A 14,770-nucleotide genomic window follows, 5' to 3' on the forward strand; every position below is an offset into this window, starting at 1 on the left:
AAGTAAATATTGGAATGCTGCCATTTAAGTCAAGAGAGAGAGAAACATGTTAATGGAGATGATTTGCTTCAGGGTACTACTTGGGAGTAGTTTAGAGGGTGGGAGGAAAGAGAATTAGGGCACAAGGGAGCAAACTCAAACATGCCTTATATTTATTCAGCATTCTGTAGGCCATTCTCCAGTGGCCCTACCTTTAATGTTGAACATTTAAACTTTTGTAGACAAACAAGAACTGAGTAAATGTTCTATTTTCAAGGTCTCTGTTCATCCCACTCATTATGTAGTCTTTGATCAATGGGAAATTGAACTAAAGGCGGTGCTTCAGGGTCTGATCCAGTAAGCTAGGTAATTTTATCTACAAGAATAGAAATAGACAACTGTACACTAATGGGCATACATCTACATGTATCTGTAGATATTTAAAAGATAGCCTAGGAAGTTTTAACTTATCTGCATGTGAGGGCTGTTCAGACATTTGTTGATGTTAACAAGGAAGTAAAAGAAACTGTAAGAAAGCAAACTACTTATCAGCGTGGATGGGAAAGGAATCATGCATTTGACATCTGATTTATGGGCAATTGATGTAGCAATTTATTAAAGAGTGAGTAGATGAATATTATTTTCTTTTAGTATTTTTAGTGTTTAAGTGATTTCTATCCGAAGTGTAGGATTTGAAGTCAGAATTCACAATCCAATGTTTTTTTACATTGGCTTTTATAAGAATCCATGTGTTTCTTAGCCAATTGGTCTGACCTGCTGTCTGTTAAAATGGCAGTTGCTGAAAAATGTATTTTTTACCTACTGAGACTTTAAAAGGCCTATATTTTCTCAAAAAGCCTAATTAAGTGTAAAATTTTGAAATATGTTGGAGTATTCCTCTAACTTATTTTTGTACTGAGATGTGCATGTATAATATAATATATCTTCATAAAGTTTAAACAAAGTCTGATAGATTGAATATAGAAGTGGTTTAGCATGTCTCATCAATCACCAAAGAAAAAAAAATGGCAAAATCTTGCTAGTTTATTAAACTCAAGTTTTGTACAAGAATTCACCTGTATAGACAATTATGTTCATAAAAGCTGCTTTTACTTGGATGGTGCTGAGCAAAACGTTCCCCAGATAAAGGCCCTTCAATATTTATTGTTGAAGTCTGAGTTCAGCAAAGGAGCATATTTCCATGGCCTGTGTTTTATGTAGCGTCAAACCAGGTGAGCATGGTTAGATACTAATTTTTCTCCATCTCCCTATTCTGCTGATTTACTTGTATTCTTCAATGACCCTACCGTATACCAGGAGGTGCTTTTCTACCTGCAGAAGTTGGCTTCACTGTCTCAAGACCTTTATTGCTTTGTTTATGTCTGTACTAGTAGAGGTGAGATCCGGTGCTGGAAATTCTTCAGGATACAGTTTGCGTTTGCTTCAATAGAAGTAGCTGCAAGTTATTCTAAGTTATAACTTGTACTCATTTTCACACTATTACTGCCTCTTACATCTCTGCTGAGTGTAGCAGTAATAACTGGTCATTTACCACATACAGTGACATGACCGACTAAATATCAAAGTGATTTTTCAAGATTTAAGGCTATATGCAATGAAACTATAAGTAGTGTAAATTCAGGGGAATTATGCAAGCCTGTAAATGAATATAATTTACAAGTGAATGGGTCATAATGGGTGATAGGAAACATCAAAAGATTAATAAAAAAATGTAAATGAAATGCAAGATAAATTATAGAAGATCTGACATTTGCCATTCCTGCTTGTTGGTGGGGTTTTCTTCTGCTGCTTTTCTGCTTTTTTTCAGTCTTCTCAGTTTGTCAATTACACTAATTTGGTATGATATAAATTTACATCCCTGTTTGTAATTTGGCTGAATTTGGCAACAGAGAGAGAATGTAGATGGGCCTTATCCTCAAATTTTGGTTTGGGCATATTAATCTTGGTAAAAATTGTAGTTATTTGCTCATTCACTGTCATCACTATAGTAAATATATCTCCATACAGCCAACTGGAATGTTTTAAATGCCTTTTTTTTTTCCCCTTCTCTCTGATAGGCAGCACTTTTCAAATGAATGTAATTTCTAAGAAGAACTCGATATATTGAAAGGTCACATTTCACTGTTTTTCAGTATGTTGTGAAACTTTTTCTCAGTAGTGTTATTGACTTTCTTTTGCTGAAAAGTGACCAATCTCCCTTAGCCAGGACCTTTAACAAAGTCCCAATAGAGCCTAGAATGAGGAACAATATTTTGACAACTGGACATAAATAAGTTTCTTTTTCAGGAATCCAAAGCTGTATTTTATCTTGGCAGCTGCCCCGATCTGTTTCATTGGAAAATGCTTTGGCTGTTTGAGTGAGGAAGAAAAATGCGACTGCGGACTATGCAAGGGTTTTGGATTTTTCTTTTTTTCTTCATTCCGCTAGGTTCGGGGCATGCTATGGGTCTTCCACAAACTTTTTTGCAAGATGCCTTGGCATTTCTGTTTTTTTAAAAGAAAAGGTGTTTGCACAGAGGAAGGAGGATGCAGGTACCAAAAGAAACTTTTTGTTCTAATAAATTCTTTGATTTGCTTAACCTGTAACCTACAGGGGAATACCATTCAGCGCATTGTCAGAGTTCACATGATTCTGTATATAATTACCTTGGTATTATAATTGCCCTGTGTAGCTGCCTATGCTGGAAACGAGGTAAATTTCTGACCAGAGGGGATGTTTTTACATTATTGTATTATTCATGTTTAAAGCAAGTTGGTAAGGAATATAATTGGAAAGAGAGAAAACAAGGAATTTAGATTAAAGCCCTTTATAATAAAAGGAATTTGGAGTTGGAAGTTTTTTTTTTTTTTGATAGCAGAATTTAATCATTGTGAGGCAGATTAACATGTTCCCTATCCTGTAGAATCATTATTTCTGCTCAGAAAAAAATTTTGAATTTACTAATTGGGAGGATTTGGGAAGAAGTTTTGACCTTTAGAACACTTCCTGAAAATAATATATTTTGGAACAAGACGTGTCATTGTCAAAGCCTCCAAATTTATGCAGTGTATTACGTTGTGAAATAACAACAATTTAGGGAAGGAGATTATAACATTGATCAGCATGCCATGTAGTTAGATGTGGTTACATTACTCCACTTCTTCTCCGAGGGAGGGGAATCTGTTTCTGCAAATTCCAGAGGAATGGTGGTAAAATTTATAAGATTAGAAATCTAACATATTCTACATATCTGCACTAGCTGAAATGCCTTTTGTAAGTACTTTCAAGTAAGCATATAATTTAAAATAACAAACTTATGCTGACTTTTCATCACCCTTTCTATTAAAGTTTATATAGTGAATCATAAAAATCTTATAATTGATCAAAAGATGTTTCAATAAAAATAAATTACTTGTTGTACAACTGATTAATATGTTAATTCTCATTTGAAGCATCTCCCATGCCGGCTGAATTATTTGTAACACCTACAACTTTTGTCAATGACATAACTCTAAAATTCATCATTCAAATTCTGAAATAACTCAAGGATTTACAACAATTTAAAAACACTTAAAACATTGAATCCTGAGAGTTTAAGTTTTTTTTTTTTCCTTTTCTGATTTACCACCTTCCTGGTGTTTTATCTTTCTATATAAGCAAAAACAGTTATCCAGTCTTTCAACTATTTTAAAATTAAATGCCGATGACTGAAAATAAGAAAAGATACAGTACTGTAACCACAACAAAACGCATACATCCTACCTTTAATTAATGTTAAATATATATTTTAGAAATTTATGTCTCTGTGAAGGATATATCCCATTAGTTGCTTTAGCAGTTGCAGCAAAGAAATCAAGAATTGAGGGGAAAAGGGAGGATATGATTCCTTGTAAGTCAACCGTCATGGTTTAAGTGCTATATAATCTTTTGTAATAATGAAGACAGTGCTCTTTTCTATACATGAGCTGTTTATTCTAAAACAAAACTAACAGTTTGCTCATATGATTTCCCCTCTTTGCTGCATGTCCACAAGCAGGTCTCAGTCGTCTTTACTAACATAATTTGTTCTTACAAAAATTTCTTTTATGATGTGATTATGAACAGCTGCTAGAGTACCTGATACAGAACATTTGATCTATGTGAAGTAATTAGGATTGGTCAGATTTATGCTCTGGAGACACATACAAAAAAAATCACAAGCTCTCTCTATCTCTCAGGAACAGGTAGCAACTTACAGTTGAAAAAATATCACAGAATTTTATAATAGTTTTAATGCTTTGTTTCTTGGCTGCATTGGCTTAGCCCACAGCACCATTCCTGAATATATTAAGCTACTGAAAGATTTAATGACTGAGTGCAGATTTTAGATTAAATTGTATTTTATCACATTCGAGTGTGTAGTTGTGTGAGCATGCACAGCCTTGGTTGCAAAGAAGAACTCAAAACCATGACTGAGTCATCAAATGCCTTTATATCAGGGCTCTGGAAAGGGGTTTTAAAAACAGCAGTCCTATTTTATGCAAAGTTATCAAATGCTTTTTTTGCTCTTTCTCTCTAATTCGTATTTCTTCTTTCATTTTGTAAAGTCATTAGTAATGCTGCCACAAATTGATCATGGGTCAGAAAACTCTTCTAACTCAAGTCAGAAAAATACTTTCTGTCTAAATAATAATAAGAAGGTTCAGCAGCATTTGTTAAAAAGGGCTAGTGTGAACTTGTGCAACAGCCTTTGTAACCTGGTTCCATACCTGAATCTCCCTGATTGGAAAGAGTGTCCACCAGCTGCACTAACTGTTGATATAAAACAGCAACATGCTTCTGCTTGGTCTGGGCTGCAAAATGCATGCTCAAATTCTTGCCTGGCTTATTCAGTTACTTCTAAAGATATGATCTTTGTAGGAAAACTTGCCTTTGGTTTTACTCATGAACATATGCTACCACCAGTATGAATATTTGAAAAATGGATTCAAGCCCGACTTCTTTTTGGACCAAGAGGGTGGAGCTCTTGGGAGCCAGTGACAAGTCTCTGATTCTTGTCAAATGGTTGCATTGGCTCTGTACCTGAAGTAAATCTGAACAACCTCTGAACATCTCCTGTTTATGCCTGATGGCCTCCGTTTGCAATAGATAATATACCACTAAAGAATTCCAGGAGAGGAGCATCCATTGCCTGTCTCTTCTTCCTGCCCTGTCCTGCATTGCATATGGTAGTTTAGTAGAGGCACTGGAAGAAATTGCGCTTGGTCCACTGCAGCTATTTTCTATCCTTTGTACACTGCTTGAGAGATGTAAAAGTGCAAAGAATCTGGTTTCATCTGAGTCACCTGAATGTTATTAAGTGAACGGGAAATGAATACAAAAGTAGGCTGAGGCTGACTAAAAGCAAACTGAAATACCCATGGAAATAGTTTTTGTGTTATTGTTCCAATTCAACAGTTGTTTATATACTTATTGAAAAATTAATGAAGATGGAACTTTCTCAACTAGTTTCTCTGCAGATATTCCAGCATCCACTTTAGGACTTCAGGAATACTCCTTAAGAAGAAAAAGAAGCAAATGAGCTTGTGATTATTTTTCATTTCTAATATTAAAAAAGGAAATATTTATATGATGTTTTATTCATGAGTTAAATGTTATAAATTGGTTGCTATAATAATATATACCTTTCTGTTTCTTTTCAACAGTTTCCTCTATTTGTAATCATGAAAGATAAAATACAATGATGCAAACAGGGATGAGTGATTAGCATAATGAATGTACTGATCAAACTGTATCTTCTGAAATTTTCTCTCTTTACTTTCAATGACTGTAATTTTTTTTTTATTCAAAGTAAATTGCAACAGCAGAAAGTACATCTCTTTGGTGGCTTTTGCATTTTGTTTCAAGTGAAATGCCTGGTAATAAACAATGTTACTCTCCTTTGTTCTTCCTCATTAATTACAAGTGAGTTTTCAGACTTGTGATATTTCGTGGTCATTCAAACGATAATCTTTAAGTGGTTTAGAAAAAAAAAGATTTTACCTAAACTTTTATTTTCCCTTAAAATACAAAACTTTATTTTCATAATGAAGTCTTATGGTTAATAGATGGTGAAGCTTTTTCTTTACACTAAAGCATTATTATTTTTAAAAATGGCATAAAAAGGCATCATGAGACAATCAAAATAGGTACTTAAAAACTTTTTTTTTTCAAAATTGGCTTTATGAAACAAAAACACAGCTTACAATTACCATATTTTTTCCAAGTTGAATTCCTTTTATTCACTTATACAGTCAAGATTCAGTGTCTTTTTAAACTGCCAGAAGCTGAATTCATTCCTATCAGTTTAAACAGGGATGAAGAAAAGAAAACTCAGACTAGTATTCCTGTTAAAATCTCATTTTCATTTAGTCCTAACAGCTGATAAAATACACAAGAAAAAAAAGCTTGAAAAAATGCTTTCTTATTGTGTATTTCATTTGCTAATGGTTGCATATGGCCACAACACTGGCTGATTTGTTGCATTCAAAATAATGTTTAGGACATTCAGAAAAGAAAGCACCAGACAAAGTGAGTTATTTCCACTGTGGCTTAATTAAGAGGGAAGGATTTTGATTTCTCCAGTTTGCTTTTAATATCCCTTTTGTTGGTACTGTACTGAAAATAAGTTACAATGTCATTTTTCCCTGTATCAGTCATAAGTTAACCAAAAAAAAGCATTGAGATAGAAGCAGGGAATCAAAACAGCATATAAAAAGAAGCATGAAGTCTTTTTTGAGGCAGACTTCCTTATCATATAAAAATTAATTCAAGTGGGTTCCAGATTCTACAGGAGCATATCTGTAGTCCCTAAATGTGGGCCTAATACTACTAACTCTATACTAAGTTGCGCCTTCTATTATACGAACTTCTTTTAAGTGAATGAAATTGCTTTCATGCAAACATACTACTTGCCAAAAGCAAGAGTTTCAATATCTGGTTTTAAAATCTGGTAGTTTATCCTTTTACCCTAAGGCTTTATGGATTGGAACAAACTAGCATCTGGTCCTTGCATGTCAGTCTCTGAAGCAGATTATAGAATTCTGAGTTTTTGCAAAAGATGTCTTTCTTTTTCAAAGATAAAGTTCATAAAGTTCATTTTTTTTTAGTGTCTGAATCTAACATGAAAATGCAAATCTTCTTGGATGAGTTATCTGGCAACAAGCTTCTTCATGACATAGTTTCTCTTTTGTCCTCCATTTTTTCTAATTTAACCTGGCTTAAGTTCAAATATCTCCTTCAGCATTTAGTTACCTTCAGTATCCTGTCTTTGCAGGTAAGAAAATTGGTGTCTGTTCTTCTGCCAAACAGTATAAACAATCAGAGAGTGAGTAGGAATGTTGCCATCCTTCTAATGCTTATATTCCAAAGGAATAGGAAGACTTCCCAAGATATTAATTTCTGCTAGCTGAACTGTGAATGAAATTCATAACCAGTTTAGCCCTTCAAATCTTCAGAAATGTTTAGTTTTTTGTTTTTTTATCATAATTTTAATTGAAAAGCATAGTAGTATTAACTTGAATTCTATATACCTTTCTTATTGCTAAAGATTCTTCTTATCCAACAAGAATCTCAGTTTAAATGGATAATTTTAAAATGTCTACATCATAGAAAGAGGACTACTGTATCAATACAGTCCAACAGCTATGGCAGAGACACTCAGAAGATGTAGATGCTTTTCTTAGCTTCAGTTCGGGCCCATAGGCTGACTCTGGCCTATTTACTTTTCCTCTCTGAGTCAGCTTTCTCATCTATGAGATTTTGTGATGTGTCCTTTTTTAAGAAGTTGTTAGTAATCTACAAGGGATATAAAAGATAGTTATCTAGTAACAGCAGCATTCAATGGTTTAAAGGTACAGAACCACATTTCAGACTTCATATTTGTAATCCAGCCCCTATCAATCTACCATTTATTTTCCAATCATGCATACAAGATAGCTGATCTGAAGGTATTTCTCATAAACCACAAACACCTCTGATGAAAGATCCTGCAGTATTTCCCACATTAACAGTGTTTGAAAATGGCATTTCACAATGAAGACCACACAGCATCATGGTAAGTGAACTAGGAGAAAGGGCAAAAATACCCTGGTGAATCACGATCTGTAGGGACTCTTATGGTGGAAAGTCATCAGGACTTTCTTCATGTTTCATTCTACGTATACACGCATGCACACACACTACATACCTTAATGACATATTTTGTGGACCAGTTTGTTTTTTATAGGCATTTCCTTAGCATCACGATTATTTTTCAGCTTTTAAGCCCAAAGAACCAATGTTCATTCAGCTTTATCTCAGTGAGAGAAATACAATTTCTTTATCTTGTACTTCACTCCATATTTTGATGCATCTTTGAATGAGATAGAGGAGAAACATGTCAGCTCCTTTACAGAAAAAACATAAGGAGAAGAATCACATGGCAAGATTCCGTGGCTATCCTTGATGGAAGAACAAGGTTTGCACTGCAGAGCTTAACGATCCTCATCAACACCTGGAAAATTCAGGCCATATGTGAATATGTCTGCCTTTCTCTTGCTGATGTAAAGGACTTATTTCCCTCTCTGGTGATTGTGGCACATTGTCGGATTCCTTTTGCTGAGCTTTTCTTCTTCTTGGGCTCTGAGCAGAGCCCGGCGTCCTAAGGTGGAGTTCAAGCAGCAGGTTGTGGTTCATCAAGCTTAGGGCAGTACTGCTTCTGTGCTTATTCAGTGAGTTACACACATCTTTGTTTCGTTTTTGTTTCATTGTTGTTGTATCTTCTCTTGGCCTCTTTCAGGAATCCACGTGGCCTGAGCTCTTTGATTCTGTTAGAGAGGAAATGTAGAGGGTCTCCATGTTAATGGTTTTGGGTACAACTTCCCATTAGCACCGTAAGTTAACCTGCGTATTCAGTACTCCTCGCATGACCGAGACTCATAACGCTGCCAAGTAAAAGACACACCCTTTTAAATTTTACCGTGGAGGCTTAGCACGGGCATGCAAAAGCCTACTCATCTGTTCTGTCTGGATTGGTATGTGAGCAGAGAATGTATTTCTTTGCTTACTTTTCAACCAGGCTAATAAGCTATTATTAGCTTTTCTTGTGAAGGTCATAATGGCAAAAAAAAAAAAAAAAAAAAAAAAAGTGGGGGGAATGAAATGCTTTGGCACTGACTTCAACAGAGCCAGAATTTCAGGTGGTTAGATCATAATATTACTAGAAAGGCACTGAAGAAGTCATTCAGTCAGTGTCCATCCCCCTACTGCAAAGCAGGGTCAGTTATTTTCAGTGGATGCTGAGAGATATATGTACAGTTTAGTCTTAGAACCCTCCAGTATTGGAAATATCATAACTTCCCCAAGAAGTGTGGTCCAGACTTTAGCTTACCACTCTAATCATTAATATGTTTTTATTAATATATTGTTCCTTGTAATTTAATCCTATCAATGTTTTTCATCTGCACCATAGATAATAGATTAGTTCCTTCCCCTTTCTTGAAGTGTTTATTTATTTGAATATTTATTTTATTCCCTCTCCCCTCAGATCTCATTTTCTCTCCTTCAGACTAAACTCTACATCCTTTTATTCAATGTTATGTAATAAATCATATTTTCCAAATCTCTCATCATATTTGTTGCTCTCATCTGGACTCCCTTTCTCTCATCCATCTTGAAATGTATTGCTTCAGGCTGGGCACAGTACTTGCACTTTGTCCTTACAAGTACTGTCTAAATCAAAGGATTACTGCATTTGTCTTTTGTTTATGTGGAACAATCCAGGGTTTAGTTGGTTGATTGCAAAAGCATGACTTCATTGACTTATGTTCTACTGATTATTAAGATAACTACCGTATCTATATCAGAATTATTTCTACTCAGTTATTTCAGACCTTGCATTCATGTGGGTTACTATTCATCCTTAAGTGTAGTAAGTTGTACTTCTCTCTGTTAAATAGCATCCAATTATTTTTCAGGCCATATCTCTAATTTGTCAAGTTCAATTCTGTCTTTCAGCATATTTGCAATCCTAGTTTGATGAGTTCACCATCCAGTCTGTTAATGAAAATATTGAATATGTGGGAGGACATGAATGCATGAGGACAGAGTGCTGAAGAAATCCATTGGTCATCTATTTCAGAGCAAACCATTAAGTTAACCATTAATTAACCATTAATGTTCTACATAGTAGTAGAACTGTGAGGTAGCATATGGAAAGGGTTGGTTTCAGCAGAGAAGGAGAACTTCTTTTTTCTGTGTTTTTACTGAAAAGATATGCTTTGGTCAAGAGACTATAACAAATAATACCAAAGAGAAAAAGCAAAATGTTGGCCTTGGATAAGGAAAGAATAAATAAGAGAGGGCTTAGATAACTGTCATTATTCCAAATCATCTTACTACTCAAGTTCTTATAAAAGAATTTATTTTCATTCTTAACATCACTAGTTAGTTACATCTCATTGTGTGCTTTTGCTTTTTTGATTTTGTCCATATATACTTTATCCTTACCCTCAATGATCTGACTTAGCTTCCTCTTTGTTAACTTTCTACTTCTTTTTGAGGTCCAAAAAAGAGCTCACTGGTTAGCTCATTTCCTAATATGTTTATCCTTTCTCCACAGTGGGATAGCTTGTACTTCTTCCCTAAATGTTGTTTTGCTAAAGAACTGCCTACTCTTTATCTTTCCCACCCCCCCAAGCAGGCCTCACAATTTTTTTAGTTTGTCAAAATCTGCCTGCGTAGATCAACGGTTGCTGCTTTGCTGCTGTTGTTCTCTCCTGTCTTAAGGAGTTATCATTTAGGTTACTGTCTCCTAAATCATCTTTCTTCTGCATATTTAACCCATTTCTTCTTACCAGTTAAGAGTCAAATCTCAGATGACCTTCCAGTACATTCTCTATTTTTTCTGTGTAAAATCAAATCAAATAAGAGATTACAAGAACTTAAGTAACTGTGCTCTTCTGTGTTCCTTCCCTAACAGTGTATGGGTAGTTAATATCTCCTAATTCCCCAGTCCTGCCTTCTGAATAATTCCTACTGTTGCCCTCAAAAACTTTTATCCACTTGATCTTCAGATAGAAGGTTTACAGCATGAATGCTCTTTTCCTCCATTGTCACTACTTAGAGATTTTTCATCAGGTCAATTTCTTTCTACAGTCTTAGTGTAGTGCCAGATATTACAAATTTTCGCCATGTTCTTTAAAAGTAAGTATTAACCATATTCAAAATTAAAGCTCGGTTAGAAAGAGAGAAAGATTTGAAGGAAGGAAGGAAGTTCATTTTCTTAGATGCAGTTTAATGCCTTTGGAGATTTTTTCAGTTGCATGTCTTATCTTGAATCTTACTCTTTTACATTCTTGTTTACAAAGAAGTACTGTGTAAAAAGAAGTAAATGTGCTTTTTTTTTTCCCCACTGAAATATATCCAGATCCAAGGAAAAACATTTATTAATTTAATCTTAAAGTCTTAATGGGCTAAATGCATCGGATAGGACTTTCACTTAACCTTTGCTCATTTGAATAGAATTTTGAATTTATTCCCTACTGCTGCACTCACAGTTTGGTTTGATGTTCTTTCATTCGACAAATTGATTAAATATTCAAAAATCCCAAGAATTTTCATTATTATACCATTTAAAATAGCCAAGTCAAAACTTATAAAAAATGTCATCATAACTCAGATGAAATAAATAGCTCAGATGTTCACTTAGAAAATGGGAAGGTTAGTTTTGGTGTCTTCTTTTATACTAAAAGAAGTAGGTAACTGGTACCTTCTATATGTGCAAAGAAGATATTAAATAATTGGAAGGAGGAGTACAAACTGTATCTGAATTTCATTTGAACTAAGAACCTATTCCATAAGAGAAGTGGTGTAGGTATATAAGCTTGGTTTAAGAATCCTGAATATTGAATGGTGGCCTTGATGCCGAAGTGATGCTAAAGAGAATGAACTCCACAGAAAATCTAAGAAATTCTGAAAAAAAAGTGCCATGAAATTTTTCCATTACAAATAAAAAAATCCTCTAAAATATATCCACTTCTTTTACAAAAATATTATTCAGAATATATTTCATTTAAAAATCATTCTCAAGACAATTAGAGGAATCCAAGAACCCTTATTTCATACTGATTTGTGAAAAAGTAGCTGATTTTTTGGGAATTTCCCACTTTGCTTTTCTTGTAAATTACAGTCCAGGGCTGGCACCAAACCTTTCAGCAGTGTGAGCAAAATTGAATTTTGCTGCCCTAGGGATGAGGGGACAATCCAGTCCTGCTACTAGAAGTCAAAGAGTAACAAAAAGCTTCAGCGTTCATCATTTGGAAATTGAAACAATGGATGTCCTTTATATACATACTTAATTAATTCATTGTACAGCTAATCTGGTATTCTTCCATTGGCTCTTATTCTCTATTATGTATCTATCATGAAGATGGCTAGTTTCTTCATCTGTACATTTAGTGATCACACCAGCTCCAGTTTTGTTAATGATATTATTCAGTTTGCTCTATGTTGCCTTGAAATGCTATATTTGGATGTTTCTAAATTTATGCATATTCCTCCTTCAATGTTACATTAGTCCTGTGATGATGACAAGACAGCTGGCTGTTTAGTCTAATGGTTTATCAACTTGAAAAATATGCAATATCATTTTATAGAAATGCAACTGAAATAAGAAAGAATTCAAGGGCAGTTAATGAACATATGAACTTTTTAAAAAAGGTCTGAAAAGTCTAGGGCCCATTTGGTATTGGTTGAATTAGGTGGTGAATGTTGAGAGTCTGGAAGAGGCATGGACACATCCGTTAAAAAAGAGATTCTGCTGAAGCTTCTCAGCATGCACAGAAATGAGAAAGATCCTTCTCCTCTCACTGTACCAAAGACGGATGCAGTCATCTTTGCCCCACACAGGCAGCAACTGCCAGGGTTTATGAAGCCTCTGTATATAGCGTCAGGTGTGCGGGGAAACCATCCACAGGTCCCCTACTCAGGGAGAAGGGACAACGACGGCTGGGACTCGCAGTGGCAGGGAAGGCCCCTGCGGTGCCTGCACAGGGCTGGCCTGACCACAGGCCCCTGAGTTGGGGGGCAGAGCCCCTTGGTGCAGTCAGGGTTCTGGCAATAACTCTCCAAAATGAACAGTTTATTCTCCAAGAGGCGGCACACTGAGGTATACATAGTATATATGGCAACAAAAACCAGTGACAGGCTTGGAATGTTGGAAAGCTCTTCTACTTCACAGATGGGTGTATCATTTAGAAAATTATAGCAATTATAAAAGACCGATTAGAGTTGATTATTGATTCAAAATATCTACAAGATACTACTAATCGATGTTTAAAAGATACATCAGAAAAAAAGCCTAAAGTGGCATCATTTGTTGAAAAAGGCAATGCTTTTCCTATATTCTTTGAACTAAGGCTAAGAAGGCTAAGCCAAAGTACATCAAAATAACATGTGAGTTAACAGCATGATTTTTCAAAATAGATGTCTTCATGAGATCTGTTTAGGAATTAGAGTGGTAATTATTGTAGCGGAATAGGTGTACATAGTTCACAGAATATTATTATTCTATTGTTTCATTTTGTGAAGTACTAGATTGACATTCATAGAAACTAAATTTCCCTACAGAGTAGGCGTGACAGTATACATTTTCTCACCATTGCTTTAAGAAATTTGTTTGGATTTTAACAAAGATTCCAATAGTCCAAACAACAAATATCTTCAGTTTCTATACATGAAATACCCATTATATGTAAAAGCCTCTTCTGCCTCCATAAAATCTATTAATCTATAGATTCGCCATTCCACTGATCCCATCTGCCTAGGTACTTAAATTCACCATCCTTTCAGCCCCAGCACTTTGTGATGATTACTTTAATTGGTTCCCCAAGTTGGCAGCATTTTGCATGGCCATAGCTGGGTAGCATGCATACTGGTGCATAGTTTATATTTTCTTCCTTGGAGGTGCAGATATTCTCTGTTGCTAATTGTCTGTTTAGAAAATCAAGAGAAGAGTTGGTGCACAGAGATAGCACTGACATAGAAGCTCTCATTAATTAAGGGCTGGGATTGAAGCATGGCGGTTATTTCGCAGTTAGGGAAGGTCAGTGATAGTTGTCAAAAATCCTCACTCAGTTTAGTAGAAGCTTTAGTATAAGCTGCTACAACAGGAGAATCTGCAATAAGGTCAAGCTTAAACTAAACTGAAATAGATGTATGAGAGCATGATGGAGGGTAGGGAGACAGAAGTTGTTTTATCCTTATGAATGCTGCTGTAGCAGAGTCCTTGTGCAGCAACTGGTAAAGGTCTGCCTATGTAGCACACTTTTTGATAACAGAGAATGACACAATAAGCAGAGCTGGTTTTCATGCTTTTGTATGAAATGTTTTTTCTGCTTATTTTACCCCTGCTGTGTATAAACATAAGCAATACCATTGCAAACATTCCAGTGTATACAGGATATCAGAGAGGAAGTTAACAACATGTTTTGGGGAAATATGAGAGTCCTGTATGACCTATTTGACATATAAATGTTCCTGTGTGTGCATTTGAATATGCCTCTTTTTGCAAAAGTGAGTGTTGCTTATTATTTCCACATTTGGAGATAGGCTAGGAAAGTAATCAGTTTGAAATGATTATTTTGCAGTACAACCTTAATGAGGGAATGGCGTACAAGTTTACCCTGGAACTCAGACTGCTAGCTATAGAACTGACTCGTAGAGTGATGTCGAGAACCAAACCCTTGATTTGAATTCAGTGTAAAAAGGAGGTGCTGGGCAGCCCTTTTTATG

This window comes from Apteryx mantelli, chromosome 5 (assembly GCF_036417845.1).
Source record: "Apteryx mantelli isolate bAptMan1 chromosome 5, bAptMan1.hap1, whole genome shotgun sequence".
NCBI lineage: Eukaryota > Metazoa > Chordata > Aves > Apterygiformes > Apterygidae > Apteryx > Apteryx mantelli.